Here is an 18,667-nt window from a genome sequence, read left to right on the forward strand (position 1 = left end):
CAGAGCAGCAGGTAAAATAAATAGAGGTTGTCACCACTGTTATTGCAATGCTCCTCAAGCCTGCTGAAAAAAGCAGAGGTCTAGCCTCACCAATATGGGCACATCAAGGCAAGTCCTGTAATCCCAAGTATATGCTATTATTTAAACAAACACCATCTGCTTGCACAGATCTTCTGATGCACCTTAAATTCCATTAACCTTACTTTTCCTTCCCCAGGGCCTCACCTGCGAGGACAATTGGCAGCCCAGTCCCTACTTTCTCTTGTTTAGACAGAGGAGATAATCTTGCTACCAAACATGCTGTGGGGATAAGGAGGATGTGCTGATGTAATGAGGACAGAGTGGATGTATTATAAAATCCATTATTACTGTATGAGACCTGCCAGTTGCAAGGCAAAGAGGGAGCTTTCAGCAAGAGGATGAAAAGCTGTCCCAGGGACAATGAATGGGCTGAAGAGACACTGCCAGTGGCACATATTAAGACAGATTCCACGTGCCTGAGCACAGGCCCAGCTTGGTTTTGGTAGAACATGGCTTTGTTAGAGCTTGTGTGCTCAGCTGATGCTGTGATATGGTGTTAAACTACTTTGGTTTTCTTTATTTTTTTCTTTACTCTTTTATCAAGAGGGGTGTCAAACATAAACTCTGTGACTAAATAAGGTTAAAAATATAACTATTAAATTCTAATTGACTGATCAATCTTTAAATCAATCTTTAAATCATAGAATCACAGTCTCTCAGATCATCAAGTCCAACTGGTAACCCAGCACTTCCAAGTCCACCACTAAGCCATTTTCCTCAGTACCATATCTGTATGTCTTTTAAATACCTCCAGAGATAGTGGTGACCCCACCACTGCCCTGGGCAGCCTGTTCCAGTGCTTGACAGCCCTTTTGGTGAAGAAATTTTCCCTAATATCTAATCTAAACCTTCCCTGGCACAACTTGAGGCCATTTTCTCTTCTCCTATCACTTTTTACTTGGGTGAAGAGACACAATACTTTCTTGAGACAATATGGTTTGCATCTGTCAAGATATTTGTTTTAAAAATGCCTATTTTATTAGCTGATGTTCAGTTGCCACAATTATTTTTGACAACATACTTCCAATACAGTACTTGAGTAGAAACCCTTTTCATGACTGAGGATGCATCTTTCAGTGAAAATATGTGCAGCTCTCAAATTGACAGACATTGACAGGTCTAATCGAATTTGAAATGTCAGCTGAAGATGTGGATGTGAAATTATCTTAATCCTTGTGAATGGTGACTGCTCGAACCCACACTGTTCACCCAACAGTGTGGGAACCACTGCTTTCAAACTACTGCTGCTTTTCCCAGAGATGCAGAGGGCCAGGCAGTGCTGTCGTGCTTCCCAGGGTTCCTTAGAAGGAGGAGAGGAAATTCTAGAGGAGAGAATTTGTCTTAGCTATTATATAGTAAATTGTGCAGAAAAAGACTATACTTGAAAAAAAAATTGTTTTGTATTCTTGCCAGTTAATTTAAACAATGTGTTTTTTTGCCTTTGTTCCTTCTAACTCATGGGCTGCATCGTTCTGGTCAAGGATGCCCCAGAATTCTTGCTACTCTGAACTTCTTTGTGTTCTTTAGTACACGTTGCATTGACTACATGTAAGAGGAATACTTTTCTAAATCCAATTTGCTTTCAACACCACATATGGTTTTGTCCTTCCATTTTCTGGCTTAATACCTTATCATTAGTGGCTTCACAGTGAATTTCTCTGTTCCCACTCATATTACTCACAGTGCTATAGAATTCAGAGACAGAAACAGCCTATCTGATTACTTGCTTCCAGGTCTTCAAATAATGTTATTTCTTGTACTTCACTAGAATCCTTCTAACATTTGGCTGCTCTGTATCTAAAGCAGAAGCCTAAACCACAGTTCATTACTCTTCTTGGGACTCTAACTGTTCTGAACTATACATTGTATACCTGGAAATATACAAATATTTTTAAAAAGGAACGCTAGTTCTCATTTGAGTTTTTTTTCATAGGGATGTCAACAATATTGCTTTTCTATTTCAAACTTAATTTGCTACTTATTTTCAGCAAGCCATTCTGTTTGCTCAGAATATTGCTGCTCTCCATAATTTCTGCTTGTATATATTCCAGTGTCTTCACAGATTATGTATTAATGGATCTATGCAAATTATAGATATGGCTTCTTGTGATTCTTTTCTTCAAAGATAATTTCTTTGTTGTATGTGTTTTCAGGTTTAACATTTTCAAACTTTTGAATTACTCCTCTGTCATCACATCTGTGCAGAACTTTAGACTGTGATGAAAGTCATTGCCACTTCCACTGATTTCCACATCATTATTTAAAAAGTTAAATATAATTGGATCTAAGAGCAATTCCTGTACTCTGCCAGACACTCCTAGACATAGCTTTCGATCATTACTTTTTGCATATCAACCTTTTGCCTCATTTCAATCCATAAAATTGTCCTCTAAAAAATTGGCATTAATTTTTCAATTAACTATTCATGAGACAGTGTCATGACTTTATTAAAAGTATGTATAACATCTGTTGTTTTCACTTCATCTACTGGGTTTTGTAGTGTTACTTAAATAAAAAGTAATCAGGTTTGTCCAGGCAAGATTTGCTCTTTAGAAAATTATGTATATTCTTACTCATTGTTCAGCTATCCAATGGAAAGGGTGAAGGAGATTAGCAAACACACAAAGGAAAGACTCCAGCCTTTCCCATCCTCTTAAATGACACCCTTACATTTATTTTCCTTTTATGCCCTTGAAAAAAATCTCTCTCTAGATAATCAGCAACTCCTTTTTTTAATATGTGCTCCATTATTTTCTAGGGCTGAAGTCTAGACTCGGGGAATAGTAACGAAAAGTTCATTTCTCTTCTCTGTTCCTGCTCCCTGCTCTTCTTTGTAAAAAATAATTTTTACAAAATGATCAGTTTATTCTTCTATTTTGGTGCACACAAACTTTTCCAGAACTGATCAAATAAAGCCCGCTGAGATCAGTGTCACTATCACAACTCCGAGCCATATTCAGATCCTGCAGAGCACCACAACGTTTTTTCTATACTTTTTAAGCATTTCTCACTTCCCAGCACAGTTTCATAGTAACACTGAAGTTACTTTAGGGTCTTGCTTACAGAAGATCAGTCTTTTTCCCTCAGCTGCCCCGGTGTCCTTGCACAGACAAAAGGCTGGGAGTTCATCACATGTTTCCATGAAGAAACTTTCAGTGGTTCTGAAACATGGGAGCAGAGCCAAACTATGCCCATGCCTTCTTACTTTTCTTCTAGCAAAGCAGACCTTAAATAAATAGAGTATGCACTATCTCAACCAATTTCAGTCTTTCTATCAACTAGCATGTTAAGAAAATAATTTTTTGCCAATAGTTAGTTGTTCCATGGAAGTCCCACAGTTGTTTCTGGTGCTCTAATCCAACCAAACCCCAATAATGCAGAGCCTGTAACTGGTACCAAGACCAGCTCCATCTCTGAAGCATCAATCCATAAATGTCAGGAATACCAGCTTTAATCTTAAATATCAAGTTCTCAATATTAACTACAAAGAAGTGTGACTTTATAGGGGTAGTTATATTTGGCTTATATAGACATATAAAATAAACATTCTGTTGTGGCAGCTCATTGTCAGTATCTCACAGAACTTGTATCTGGAAGAAATCTCAGTAAATTACCATCTGGCTATAAAGTCTCACATGCTCTCAATCCCAGGGAGTGTTCTGCATCCCTACTTTACTGGAACCAGGATTTCATCACCTGATTAGTCAGTCATTTCAGGCTGAAGGCTCCTTTCTCTTTTCTAACTTGTCCTGTGCCATCTCAGATCTCCTGCTTACAGTAACCACAAATGAAAAAATATGGGAAATAAAAACTTGGGAATTTGTATTTTCTCTTTGCAAAAGACACCGAGAAATTATTTTTCCTCCCCCATTTGCAGCCATATTATTACCATGATGTGTTTTGATCTAATAGTTTTCGTATTTCCCAGAACATGATTACACCAGTGAAAAAAATAGTTTTGAAGCTTTTCAGTTAGGTACTGAAAAATGCTATGGAGCTCTACTTGTAATTTGGCATGAAACACTACTAATATCATACATAATATGGTAGGTGATGAAGGAAAACTTGAAAAAAAAGCCAGAGGGAGGCAATTCACTGACAAAGCAACTATTCAGTGTGGTTGAGAATAATATCCCTAGATTGCTTCAAATAGGTTGTATTATTCAGAAATAATTTAACTTCCATGGTGATACCACCCAACAATAAAAATGACATTCCATAGTTTCAGTTTCATATTTTTAGATGTAAATCTCATTGTAGACACCGAAGCATGCACACAGAGAGCAGTTGTGCTTTCAGCATGCCATCTTAAATAATGTTAAATTATTGTCCCTGGTTTGCTAGAGAAGTATCATCTCTGCACAAGAAGTGTAAGGCATTATCTACCAGACTGGACCAGAGTGCAACTTTGGCAAGAAAGGCTGTTAGATGGCAGCTGATGTTCTGTTTGCCTAAATTAATACACCCTTGATGCAGCGTTCATCACCATCTCTCCCTCTCCTAATGCTCTGATAATAGAGTTTTGTAACTTGTAAAAGGATTACTTCAATCCAATCAGCAGGTGCTGGGATCAGTGTGTGTCACACAAACACTTGCTAATCCCTTTTCTTACAGCTCCCAGCTGCCAAAGGTGTTCAATGAAACCCCAGTGAAATGGATGGATACCACTTGGTCTGGACTGACACAGGCTGTCATCTCTGGAGGAAATCTTGGAAAATACATGTGCTGCTAAGAATTGCTTCAACTGGAATGGTGGAGGCAGGTATACTTTTTAAAAGAAATGCAGCTATGAAGTTAAACATTAAAAAAATTGGAATGCTTAATTGTGAAATATTTACTCTACCTGGCTCTCTAAATATAGCAGAAGATAAAGAAATTCACTCTACAAGGAATCCCTTCTTAAGGAATATCAGCTACTTAATGGTGTCTTCTAGGTCTTAAAATACAACCACCCTCATTCTCCTCCTCCTTATCCCCTTTCTTGAAATCTAAATTATGCCTCTGAATTTTCACCTCTGCAATTACTTTGCTTTAAATAAACCTCAACAAAAAAGAGAAGATGATTGCCATAAAAGGAATATAATTTGCTCCCTTACAATCCCTGTATTTCTATAGCTCCTTCTTGTCCGACTGTCTGAAAGTGCTCACGTTACTTCTGCAGGGGAGGCAAGTATCACTGCTGCTTCACAGATGGGAAATGAAAGGGCAGAGACATTGAAATTAATTTCCCAGGGTCACAGAATATGCTCCTAAGCCACTAATTTTTGCAGGAATATTCTTGACAGCTGTTTTTTACACCACGATCATGTTTATAGACATGGCTAAAAGTCAGGACACCTTAATGAATCCATATCTGAGAATATTTTTGTAATTACAAGTATACCAAATGTTCTGACTGTGATGGAATTAGTACAGATTTTGGGTTGGGGATTTTGTTCAGAAGTACATGGTTTAAGTGTCTGGTGAGTAGATAAATTTATGCACACGCTGAATGCTGTTTATGCAAAGACATGCCAAGGTAAATAATATATATGTAAAAGATGAATCATCCAAAAGCAGTTTCTAAAATTCTGTCCTTCTTATAGTAGATTTCACTACAAAAATCTTAAATAATAAATAGCATTCACAAAAAGGAACAATATTACTTCAAAAAATTACGGTCTAAACCTCTTAGCCAAATACTGTTATTTCATAGCACAGGATATGTTGTGACATTTCTTAAAACCAAAAATAAATCCAAAACAAGAAAAAACTCAGCCCAAACCTCCCCATTAAAGACAGCTTTGCAGTACAGGAACTGGCACCAAGGAGAGTGTCAGCTGAATTCATCAACTGAGACATTTTGGGAAGCATTTCTGGTAGCTTTGTTAAAATGTAAAAGCACAAGCATGTAAAAACTAGCTGGAAAACGGAACAAAAATATACAAATCAAGTCCTTTGACTCTTTGTGATAAATATTGACACCCAACACCATTCTCACAAAAAACTGCTGTTTTCTTCTTACACATTAAATAAATTTTTCAGATCATCCCTTCTCACTTCATTTTTTACTAATATTTTAACACCATACCACAATCCAAGACATATTTGTGATTCATTTATACGTCTGTTGTGTGTCTGAAATGAAAACTTTAAAAATATATTACTGCACGCTAATTACCTGGCTGAAAACACAAAACCAAATTCCCTGGCTTCTTCTCGTAGCCCTGCTAACTCAATTAAGCATCTAAATTTGGGTTCCCTGTTGGATACTGTAATTTCAAACTTAAATTTTAATGAATTACAGTCTGTGTTTCTTTTCAGAGCACTTGTATAGTCATCTTCCTTTACTATATATACAAAAATTACCAAGAGATAAATAAAGAATTCTGAAAACATCATGTTTAAAAATAATCCTTGCTTCAAGCGTGGTCAAGTTCTGCAGAGATAATGAGACCAGTAAAACCCAGGCAACCATGACCAAGTATATCCAAGTGATACAGAACATGATGTGATTTATAGATAGTCTGGAAAAATATCACTGTGTTAGGCACTTGCCATCTTGAGGGCAGACAGGAAAATATTTCTTTTACATACATAATACCCCTGCTAAAGCAAAGGAATAAGTACTTACTTACTGCTACTCAAAAGTGCTTCACCAGGAAAAAATAATAACTCATAAAGGAAAACCCCTCTGCTTTTCAGTGTGGGTTTAGGGGGGTTTTTGGGTGGTGGGGCAAGGTATTGAACTGTGAGAGTTTGTACCTAAACACACACAGAGGTTGTAGAAAATTGAAAACATGCAATATGAAATCTGAGAAGTCTTGCAATTCATGCTGTACCCACAGCCTAGAGGCAGGCTATGCATCTAAGCACAAGTGGCCATCAGGTTACCTGAGAGAAAAAGCAGGGAAAGAACAGACTGAATAACCAGCCTTTTCCTTAGAAATCTCCTGTAACAGAGACCAGACACTTAGAACTCCACAAACATTTTCAATGATGGGGTTTTCAATGACATCCTTGCACTCAGGACCATTTTGGAACCATGTCCACTACCTAGAAAGTTCCATGTTTGCACACAGAGAAGGAACACAGTGAACTGCCAGTCCCATGGATGCAGAGCAAAATCAGTGCAATAGCAAAACCAAAGAGCTTGACTATAAAAGACAGCTCAGAAAGCAAGCTGAATGAAATACTGATTTTTTAAGGGTTGGACTTGATATTGGAGGTCTCTTCCAACCTAAATGATTTTAAGATTTTATAACAGTAGGAAATGAAGAAACTCCTTTTTCACAGAAGCCCTTTCAGGACTTAAAAGAGACAACTGTGGGAGAAGACACTTCTGCCCTACCCCATCCATGTCACACTCACAGCCACGTTGAAACAACATGCAGTAGGAGAATAAGCAATGCTGACTGCGAGCAAGATGCAGCTGGCATCTACCCAGCTCCAGCTCCCAAATCTGGAGGAAGTGTCCCATTTTTCAGGTAACCTTTTATCTATGCACCATGGGATTTTCAACTGACGCTGGCCTAGCTCAGTGATTCTCAAATATTTTTCTCATGAAAGCATTCAAAAGGGATTGTGAAGTGATGGTAGAAAAGCTTTAGAAGTGCATAAGCTGAAGACATCCGGCCTGCTCCTGGGACTCCTGGGTTTCCATGGAAGCCAGTAAAGAATAACACTTTAAAGAAGTTTGAGGAACACTGGTCTAATCCACAGATGAAAATATTTGAAGTGACAGAGGGCAGAATAAGAACAAGGGAAAAACAATGTGAAAGAGGACAGAAGAAGAAGCCAAGAACAGACTGTAGAGGTCAACAAAGATGTGAAATGATGAAAGAAGACACTATACTGCAAAGGAAGAAAGTCAGAAAAACAAAAACCAGAACACAGCTAAATGCTATGGGAAGAAGCAAATTTTGGTCATAACTGATAACATTTCCTTGCATGCTGTTTCTTTTTCTTGGAACCCTTCCCTTCAACTTCTGAACAAGGAGAATACATTGAGGGGGTGACAGCAGTAGTTTTGAGTAGACAGTAGAAGTACGGATGACTGTTACACAGAAAGAAAAATAACCTAAAATTTGGTGCATGTTCATGATTGCTAGGGATTTAGCAGATTGGGCATATATTCTTGAAGAAAACTGTTATAAATTCAGAGGAGACTCAAAAAATGTGTGGAAGGCATCCTTTTCCATCATAGATTTATTTACTATAGACTGCACATCCTCACTTTGGTTTTCACAAGGTTTTTCAATATGTATTTAATATCTTTCAGTCAGCTCTCCAAATATGGGATATTTTACTCTTAGATAATGAGGTGAAAACTAAAATGACAGAATAAATCTGACAAACCCAAGTCCAGAATTCCTTTCTACTTTCATGTCTGAAAAAAGAGTAATGAGTGACTTTAAAGGGCAAAAGTATTATGCTTCAATACAATCCTTTTTCTGTTAAAGGCAATAGGATGAGTTGTGAGAACTCAGCACAGGGACACCAGGGAATGGGAGTCTACTCCTGGCTCTGTTTCCATCCTTAAGTTTTGTCTTGGTCAAGATGCTTCCCTGTCTGTGCCTGAGTTTCTTGGACTAAAAAGACGGGATAATGATAGCAACCTTTAAAAAGAACTTTGAATCTACTGATCAAAAGTAGTAAATAAACATTAGCTTATTATTATTTTGGTTACTAAAGTGAGTTGAAAGGATCTTGGTGACTTTAATCAAAATTTCTTTTATCAGACCCCAGAATCCTACCTGAAGGACAAAGTTTCTCAAAATTCAGTTATGAGGACACACATATGCTAAGTCAAATGCTAGTGGATACCCTCAGACACCACAGAGTTTTCTTGGTACAACAGAACTTCAAATGAAACAAAGGCATTTATGGACTTTCAGAAGAAGTAGTGTATTAGGCACCATTAGTACATTTGCTACAGCAATTAGACACTATCATGATGTTTTCAATCAAATTGGTCCAATGCAAACAAAGACATCAAAAGGTGAAGGGAGGCAATGAAAAATGAAGAGAGCACTTTTCTCAGGCAGGCATTACACACACACACACCTGAGAAGCAGCAGGACACCCCTCTGCTGTGAGCCAGCACTATCCTGGGCATCTTAGCTTGCTGTGGTTAATAAACCCAACCCTTCCAGGTGCCTTCCCCAGCAGCAGATAAAGCAGTAGATAAACAGCTGCATCAGAAATACTCCTGCATTTAGAAAAGCTTTGGGTTTGGATTCTGCATTAGCTTCATCCTTGAAAAATTCCATCTTTTAAGTCCACCACAGCCTACCACACTGGCATGGTGACTGTCTCTTAATGCCACGGTCTGCACAGTTTGTTATGATTCCTACAGGTTAAAAAGCACCCTTGATGCCTTTGGCCTAACACATAATTAAAATACATATAAAACATGATTTTGTAATGAAAGTGCTTCTCTGGTATCATTACTGCATGCTGCTTACCAACTGCTATGTTTAAGCTAAAACTCCTTTGGTATTGTCTGATGAATGAAGTGAATGCACACTTCAGGATGTGTCCTGCTGCAACAATACTCCCTCTGCAAGACTGCTCCAAGGAACTTATAGGACTTCTGATAAAAGGTTAGTTCTGCAACCTGCAGTTTTTGAGGGGAGCCCAGTGAAGTTCCACATGCTCCACACAGAGGTAAAGCTTGGAGTAATCTCACACTAGAGCAGATACATGAGGGTTTGTTGTGTTGATGGTACTTTACGCACAGTCCATCTACTCATGCAAATAATGTCTTGAAGCATTGAAATGATTTCTATCTATTCTACTGGTAAAATTTGTCACTGGCAAAGACATGTGACATCTTTTCCATTAGCTTTTCTCTGTAATGTGACACAGGCAGATTAAAAGGGTTCTTTAACATACATCTTCTCCAGTACTGATGTGGCCGAGACCACTGCAAATTAAATTTTATAAATTATCTCTGCTGTGCTTTTCACCATTTATGTCACTATATATTTGCAATTTCCTCATCCCAAGGAACACAAGCAGCCTTGTCAGCTTCATTTAAACAGTGCTGTAAGAGACAAAAATTGCAAATATTGCAAGGAAAAGTTTTAAAATTTAAAATGCTAAACAGTTTTTCATTAACACAGAAAAAATTGTATATATTGTATCTCTGCTCCCAAATGTTTATCTATACCTATAGAGGATACCATTGCTGCTCATGGGGTTTGTACACAAGCATGCATGTGGGTATGAAGCACCCACCACTGAACAGTCATCTCGAGGCACATGATACTAAAACCAATATACAAACCCTAAAAATATACCAGTATTTAAAGGTATAAGAAGGCCTAAATAAACATGAAGTAACACTGTGTCATAAATATAACACCAAGATCTCGGGCCTGATTCTGACTGGGCTCCCACCCGCTAATCACTCGTCTGCAGACACAGCCGTGGGTGCAATTTCAGCTCTCAGATTTTCCTGCTGTAGCTTTTTTCCCCTTGTTATCTCAGTAGACATCTTCACTTTGGCGAGATGGATATTGAGCTACCATCCTGCTACACATTCTAGGAATATGCACACAGCAAGCAGCTCGGCATCAGCTCACACATGAACAGCCTTAGATCCCATAAAATATTCATTCATTTAAAAAATATTTGCACCCTGCTGTCAAACTTAGACAAATTCATACTGAGCCTCAGAAAATAGCTGTTTTAATGGTAAATGATGTTCCAGAAACCTCTTTTAGGCTAAACACTCTCGTCAAAATTATTTTAATAAGAAAGATTAACAATTTCAACATTAGCTGCTAATCCCCTTTCATTTGAAACTGTGCTGATAAAATTCTTTGCTTGTCATTCAAATAGTAAGTAATAATTATAGATTTGGGGCCTCCATCTCTTGCTTCATTAATAGTAAATTGCATGGAAGTCTGAAGCATAAAGTCAGCTTTGATACATCTCAAAATGCAATTTCCATAGCTTTCCTTAGCTATGTACAATTAATTACAGAGTTAATAAGGGGAATATGTTAATGAAAGGGAAATTATTCACTCAGACCACCTGGTCTTATCAAATTTCTTTAATATGTTTCCTTCTTTCTGTGAATTTGCATGACAGCAAGAACACAAATCATGGTGTGCATTGCTAGTCCTTTAGTATTTTTATTTGCAACCAGCTAAAGTCCACTTAAATTAAATACAGAAAGAATGAAAGAAGTAGTCAGTAGTAAATAACCGACTGCATTTGTTTTCTCAAGTTCAGTACCTTCATAATTTTAAAATAAAATCGCTTAAACAGCTTTATAATTACCATACTCTCTTCAATGCTGAAGAGCAAATATAATGCATCCAAAAAGGAGACATTGTCATCTTTTATTTTCCTTAAAGAAATGTGCTGCATATGCACATATTTAATAAAAGATGAACAGAAATGTGCTTCAATTCACTGCAGTCTGACAGCTACTAGAGCTTAGTTGCTATGTGCAGTGGAGTTTTTGGATGTTCATGGGGATATTTTAGTTGGTACAAACAGCCCAGTCAGAAGGTGGCAAACCTTCACATAAATCATCTTAAAAATATAACACAGTTGTGATACATAGTCAGAGAAATATTTTTTAAAGATGGGTCAAATCCAGAAACCAACCATCTTCAACAAACCTCGATGGATTTAATACTGACCAGAGAGAGGACAAAAACATGTGAGGACCTGGACATCAGCCCTCATAATCGTTCCAGAAAGAAAAAGCCCAGAGAATAATTCCTAGAGCAACAGCAGGCTGTGTTTGGAGGAGGTGATGCTTGTGGGCAGTTTATCACTACTCCCTTCTATTCTTAGTTCAATGCAAAGGTCCAACATACAGCCAGCAACAAGAGGCAGCTCATAATTCTCCCTTGCTATGAATAGGGTTTTCTTGGCCAGCTTGGCAACCTAAAGCAGCATTAGCTCATGAGTTTAGGAAAAGAGGATAAGGGAGACATGACAGCATTGAGGGAGAGCTGCCAACTAAAAAAAAAAAGTAAGATATTACTCTGGTCTGAAACAAAAGGACAGTTACATAAAGGAGACAAACTCAGCAAAATTATGTATTTTATAGAGACATACTGGGGTAGGGATGTAATTTTTGAGGGTGGAATATTTTACCTGGTTTTGACCAAAAACTAAATTAGTTCTCTTTAATTGAACAGCAAATACAATGTCATACACTTCCAAGCAAACTTCACAGATTATTTTAATGTTTATCTCCTTATTTAAAAATGTTTCCACAGCTGCGTTGTGGGTGCATATGCAAAATTTTATCATCACAGGAGCATTTTGTCTGTGTCCTACACATCAAATTTTCCAAATACCACCCAAATTCTGTTACCTTATTCAGAAAACACTGCCAAATTATGGTCTAATCCCAGAAGGAGTTGCAGAAAGCAAAGCACAAGTTTTTAAATCTTGCCCTGAAGAACTTTGTTAAATCGGTGGAGGGATTGAACTGTCTTCATTACAAATAACCAGGCCATGTTCAATAACTTTTGCTGGCATGGCCCACACAAAAACAAAGGGCTCTCCAAAATATCGATGGGAGTTCTCTTAAACTGCAATTGGCACAGCGGTGCAAAAACACAGTGCCAATATTATGTCTCTTTGGAAGTATCATGAAGCAAGTCCTGGTTTCACCCTGAACTCTTACACATTTTGAGGAGCTCTGAAGCTGCAGTCCCATTTACCACACATCATTTGATCTTAGCAGTGTGCCATGTCTAGCAACCCATGTGAGTAATTTCTTTACCCCACAGTGAGTCAAAACTCACCACCTGCTCATATCTGAACTCTGCCACCAGACCAGAAATACTCTGTAACATATATTATCATCTTGGGTTTCCTGCCTGAGAAGTCTTCCTGAATTGCCCTCCTTCTAGTATCCTTCTAAACAGGCATTTCCATCTGCTGGATCCAAAACATGATTAACTGCTGTATCTGCTACAATGAGTTATCAAGGATTTAATACATGATGTGAGCATGCACAATAGGAAAAATACAGCAAGAGCACTTCATCACTGAGCATGTATTTGAAGCCAAAAGACAAGATCTCTCGGATAAATATTCATCTCCAGGAGACTCCACGTTTCATGAGACTCTCAGAAGCAGCTGAGTATCCAGTAACATTCCTTGTCTTCAACCTGAAGTATCAAAACTCAGGTAATTTTCATTAAATCCCCATCTATTGCTACTTCCTACAGCTGATACTTGTCTTGCCTTGACATTACCTGGATGTTCTCTAGAAATGCAAGAAAGCTGGGTGAAACAGAAAAAAGTCCAGACAGCCACCAAGATTTGTTTCAGCCAAGAAAATGATCCTTTCTTTTTACTTGCTGCACACAGTTGCATAACCTAGTTTTGTGTCACATATTTCTCCCAATGTAACACTTCTAAAATTAGTGATCTAGAATATTAAGAAAAATGTTTTCTTCATCTTTCTACTAAAAGCCTTAGGGAATGATGTAAGTTGGATAAAAGCGTTCAACCAAAGCAGCTTAAACAAAGCTGGAATAAACACTTTAGAGTCAAATGACAGAGTAAGATGTAGTCACAGAAATTTGGTGAGTTATTTCTAATCATGAGTACATTAGGGGAAAACAACTGGCATGGAAGAATTTAGGGAGAAAAAAGGTTTTGAAATCAATTTCATACCATGTTCAAGAGGAATGTTTTTCTCGATTTAATACTGACTTTACAATTGTCATTATTTCCTAAGGCCCATTCAACAGAATTAATACAGAAAATGGGGAGCAACTTATTATGAAACAAATAAAATTGAAGAATCAAAGGGTAACGTGTTCATGAATATTTTTTCTGAGTTTTATTGATGTAATCTATGTAGTACATACATCCATTTATTAGATTTATGGATCTATTAGTAGAGCTGTTTCTATATGCCACAAGATTTTTTTCACTTTCTTTGCAGCTTTTCTTTGCTCCTGTATCTGAAGTCCCAGCTTTAAACAAACACAGACAAATGTTTCAAAACAACTTAAACATTTAGGGAGGGAAAAAAAGATGTAAAATGAAGTGATAAACACTACTTCATCAGCAGAAGATCTTTCAGGAGGCAGCCAGCTCTGCTTGTCCCTAAAAGCATGACAACTCAGGGAGAGATGGGTAAAGATTTTCCCATCCACAGTGTTTATGTCTTTTTGGGATATTGGCTATCCTGTCACCGAGTAACGCAATTTATAGCAGCCCTTTCCCTTGTGACTCCTCCTGTCCAACTGTTCATGATGAAATGGCCTTTAGGGCCAAAGCTTTCTTGGGACTTAATTTTGTGAGACTTCTACAACTATTTATACTGGCACAGCTGAAAGATAAGTTGGGCTTTAGATCCACTTAGCACATGTGTAAGGAGTTTATGCTTTTAGCTAAACTTTGCCACGGACTTTTTTCCCTTCCCATGTGAGGGAGGATTTTTTTCTTCATTTTCTCAGTCACAAGCTCTTTTAAACAGGGTATTTATATTCTTGAGATGCATGAAGAGGTACTAATGTTGGTAGAAGGAGACAGTGGGAAAGAGAAAAAAAATATTAGAATCCATTTAATAATCAAACAAATGATTGTGACAAAGACCTTGTTTTCCATACCTGCACTCCTCACCTTTGTCCCTGCCACCATTAATCACCTCTGCAGCATCTGTGTCCCCAGGCAGTGCACTGCACTCATGCCCTGCGTGCTGCCTTGCTCAGGAGATGCTCAGTGTGTATATGGATTAAGGTCAAGGTGGAAAGTACACCTGCTTCTAGCTCAGTGCTGTTTGTCCTTACATGCTGGAGCTTCTCCTTTCATTTAGAGAAGTGTGTTTAGATGCCTTTTGCTCCCAGTTTTATTGCAGCTTTAGGGATAAAATGAAGGAATTTCAGCAAGATGTAATACAGGATCTAGCAAATACCTTTTCTTGTTGCAATGTGTCTTCAGTCACTCAGTTCTACACTCTTCCATATGCAATTAAAAAAAAAAAACCTATAGCTGCTACCCCACAAAACTCATTTAAAAAAGAATTCACTTCAAAAAATGAGAGTGAGGGGGAAATTGCTAAGAAACCATCAAAAAGTTACTATTCAGAGAGCACAGGATACCATCAGCATCATCAAAAACCCCCAGGTTCAATCTTGGAAACTATTCTCTCCCTGTTACCCTTCCCAGTCCTACAGCAATCCTGCCAGTGATTCAGCATCAAAAGTAAAGTGAATGAAAATTCAGCCCCTGGGGTTTGCCCGTTTTACCAGGCCCCCACCCCATGTCCCCAGCCAAGGTTGTGTCACCTTCTGAGACACAATCTGTCCCAGGACTTTGACAGAAAGTTCTCATATGAGGCATCCTTCACTTCTCTGTGGTGAGTGTCCTCCTGGTTTTACAGGCATATTGCCAAAGACAAGGGGATTAAGCAGGCTGATATCTCTTAGATAAAAGGCCACAGATTTCGGGCTCTAGTTCATCTGTTCTCATCTCTTCATTCAGCCCAAGTATGAAACTTCCTTCTCCTTCTGAAAAGTACATGATCACAAACAATTACATATTATTATTACTTCCAAACAAAGCAGTTTCATACCCTCTGGGAGAAGACAGCTAAGATGTCAGCTTACAAAAAATACTTAAAAAGACCTTTTGTAAATTCACACTTCCTGAAATTCTAATTTATGTATAATGCTCCAATTTTTTGCATGCCTGTCTTTACAAGGAAAAAACCTGCAAAACACAGAAAATCCTGCAAAACACAGAAAATCACTTCTGCTTCTGCAAATACCCTCTCTTATATGCTATTCAGAGAACAACCTCATAATGTTATCACCAAAAGCATACATTCTCTTCTTGCAGTACTCTTCTTCATTTAAAACCTCATAAAATATTATAATTATTTTAACCAAAAAAAGCGTGGTAATACATGAAGCAGGTGTAGGTTCCAATCCACCTTGGTGCTGAGCTTGTGCTACAGCACCAACAAAAGAGACTCCTTCTTGTAAGCTGCAGACATCAACTGGATTGTGCAGGCACAAAGGAGGCATCTCAAGAGAAATCCACTCCCTGCCTAATTCTCTGGAGACCTTCAGAGCCACCTACTCACTTCATCAACTAGAGGGGGATTTTATGGACTCAAGTCAACACCAACACTTCATTATATGTCTAAAATACAGGAGCCCAAGTTAGGGAGACTAAATCTCTCCTGATCACTTTTAAACCCCCTCTGGTTTTCTAGCTGGACTGCAAATGGAATTGTTGCCCTTTATCAGAACTTCTCTTGTCAGCTGCAATATAGACATACACATGAGAATAAAGTGTGTGGAAATTTAAGTTCCTATTCTTTCCCTTGTTGTGACCTTCTGAATGATGCTTTCTTGCAAAACCAGTGGTGACCAAAATGAGGGCACACATCCTGAGTTGTTGCTCCTGCTAAAACCAGCCAGTCAGTGCCACAAACACGACTGCATTAAACATGCTCCTCTAATTACACTTTCCAAAGTGCTTGGATTTTTTAGAAAGACAGAATCAAAATGTGCCATATGCGCCACCCTCCTGTTAGAAATGTGATGAAAAAGACAGTGAAAAGAAAAAAAAAAACCAAAAAAAAACCCCTCTGAATGTTGTTATCACTGTCCTTCTGGGCCTCCTGAGCCCTCCCTGCTTCCTCCTGCCAACAGCTCAAACCACCTCACACTGCTGGCAGCAGTGCAGAGGCATTGCCTTGCTGCACAGGGAAGTGGCAGAAATGCAGGATTTTTCCCTTTGAAGGCTGGTTTCAGTCTAAGTGAGGAGACTGCCCCACAGCCACAGGGCTTGGAAGATTCCTGGTTTCTGCACACCTCGAGCACTATAAACAATGGGCTAACAAGGGGAAACAAGAAAACAGTACCTGTGGCCAACCCAAGTTCCAACAAACCCTAAGCTGAGATGACTTAGGATACGACTGCAGGTATGACTGATAACATTTTCCAGCAAATTAAACAGCTTGACAGAAGTATTTCTGACCAATGCTACCTCTGAATAAGATTACATGGAGTCATTCAGCAGTCACACACTTCTAAGCTATTTTCATTAAAGTTTTATTCTGCTTATGAATCAAAAGAAATTATTTCCTGCTACAACTTTACACAGTAATCCACTGTTTTATTTTCTCTAGGGAGATCCTGGCACCTATGAGCAATAAGGACTGAGGAGCCTTAGCTCAGCTAACTACCCCTTCACTGCACATTGTGGAGCTCAAAAACACGTTTACAGACTTATAAGTGCATTTACCCTGCAAAGCAGAGGGTATCTGCCATTCTTACTGGGCCCCTTGCTAGTATTTCTCATGGCTTTTTTGGGCACTGAGATATTTTTCAAAGGAAATAGAAATTTAAAAGGAAGAGCATTGTGGCAGAGGGAAATGAGAAGAACTGAAAAATGTCTTGTACGGAACGGTATAAAAGTTGCAAAGTGTCTCCTCAGTCTCCTCCACTTGTATCTGCAAGGCAAAGGGAGGAAGAGTTCACCTCTCGTGAGCTGCTTCTGTTGCTGAGGTCCAACAAGCCACAGCATCCCCAGAAGGAGAGAAATTCAGGTAAATAAGGTATTACAGAGATGTGCATTTATTTTTGAGCAGAACATAAACTGGGTCAGCTCTGGTTTCATTGTGACCCACAGTGACACAAAACATGAGCATTTCTGATCAAGCCCAATCATCTGCTTCCGTGCTGTAGCTGAGAGATGCTGATCCTTCCATGTAAACCTAACCCTGCTCTGCCTTTGGCAAATCTTGTATTTATGGCTTAACTGCTTCCTTAAGTAAACATCCCACTGCCTGCCTGACCCTCCTATTAGGCTTGCCCTGATAGCAAAGCTAAATGCATATTTTGATGCTAACACATATTTTCTTCCTAATTGTATCATCTGAGTCCATTAAGAACAATTTTTCCCCATCCTGTATGTCACAGCACATAGGCAGACTCACCTGAATCACTGATTTTTGTTTGTTCAGGTTAGACTTAACAAATTAACTGTTTTTACTCTCTCTGTATGGCTTGCACCCTTAAAACCCTACAGCATTTCTTTACCTTTCTTTGAACCCTCCCCATCTAAGATGTAACATCTGCTGTTAGATAGTTAACACATGTACGATTTCATCCAGGGCTAAACAGGATTGACTGAATTATGAACACTGAACACTGTAACAATGACCAATCTGACTATTTTTTAAGGTTTATTTACTGCCATCTGAAGACAATTCTTTCTTGCAATTTTGCAGAAATTTGCAGAGCCAAAATAAGTGGTTCCCATATGCAACTTTCTCTCCTTTAAGCATGATTTCGAGATTATATTTTTATATTTCCCAATAATATCACTGAAAACAATTTTGCTCAATTTGAAGTAGTTGAAACTGTTTGCAAATGTTAAATTAATATTTCCATCTACATAGGAAATCTTGCTCTTATTTCCATACAAACATATTGCCTAGATATTTTTGAACCTTTTTTGCCTCAGAATTTGTGTTTATTTTGAGATTAGGCAACTGAAAATGTTTGGGGTTCTCAATCCTCCCCCCTGCCAGCCCCCAAGTATTTTACTTAACTATGAAAGGAAATCAAGTGAATTTTAATTATGGTTAGGCAAA

General features: G+C 38.3%; 1 protein-coding gene across 1 annotated transcript in view; it reads right to left on the reverse strand.

The window, feature by feature from the left end:
- PTPRN2 (protein tyrosine phosphatase receptor type N2) overlaps positions 1–18,667 on the reverse strand; it is a 636,596-nt gene that overhangs the window by 65,820 nt on the left and 552,109 nt on the right. The window lies entirely within an intron of this gene.

The sequence above is a fragment of the Vidua macroura genome, chromosome 1 (assembly GCF_024509145.1).
Source record: "Vidua macroura isolate BioBank_ID:100142 chromosome 1, ASM2450914v1, whole genome shotgun sequence".
Taxonomy (NCBI): Eukaryota; Metazoa; Chordata; class Aves; order Passeriformes; family Viduidae; genus Vidua; species Vidua macroura.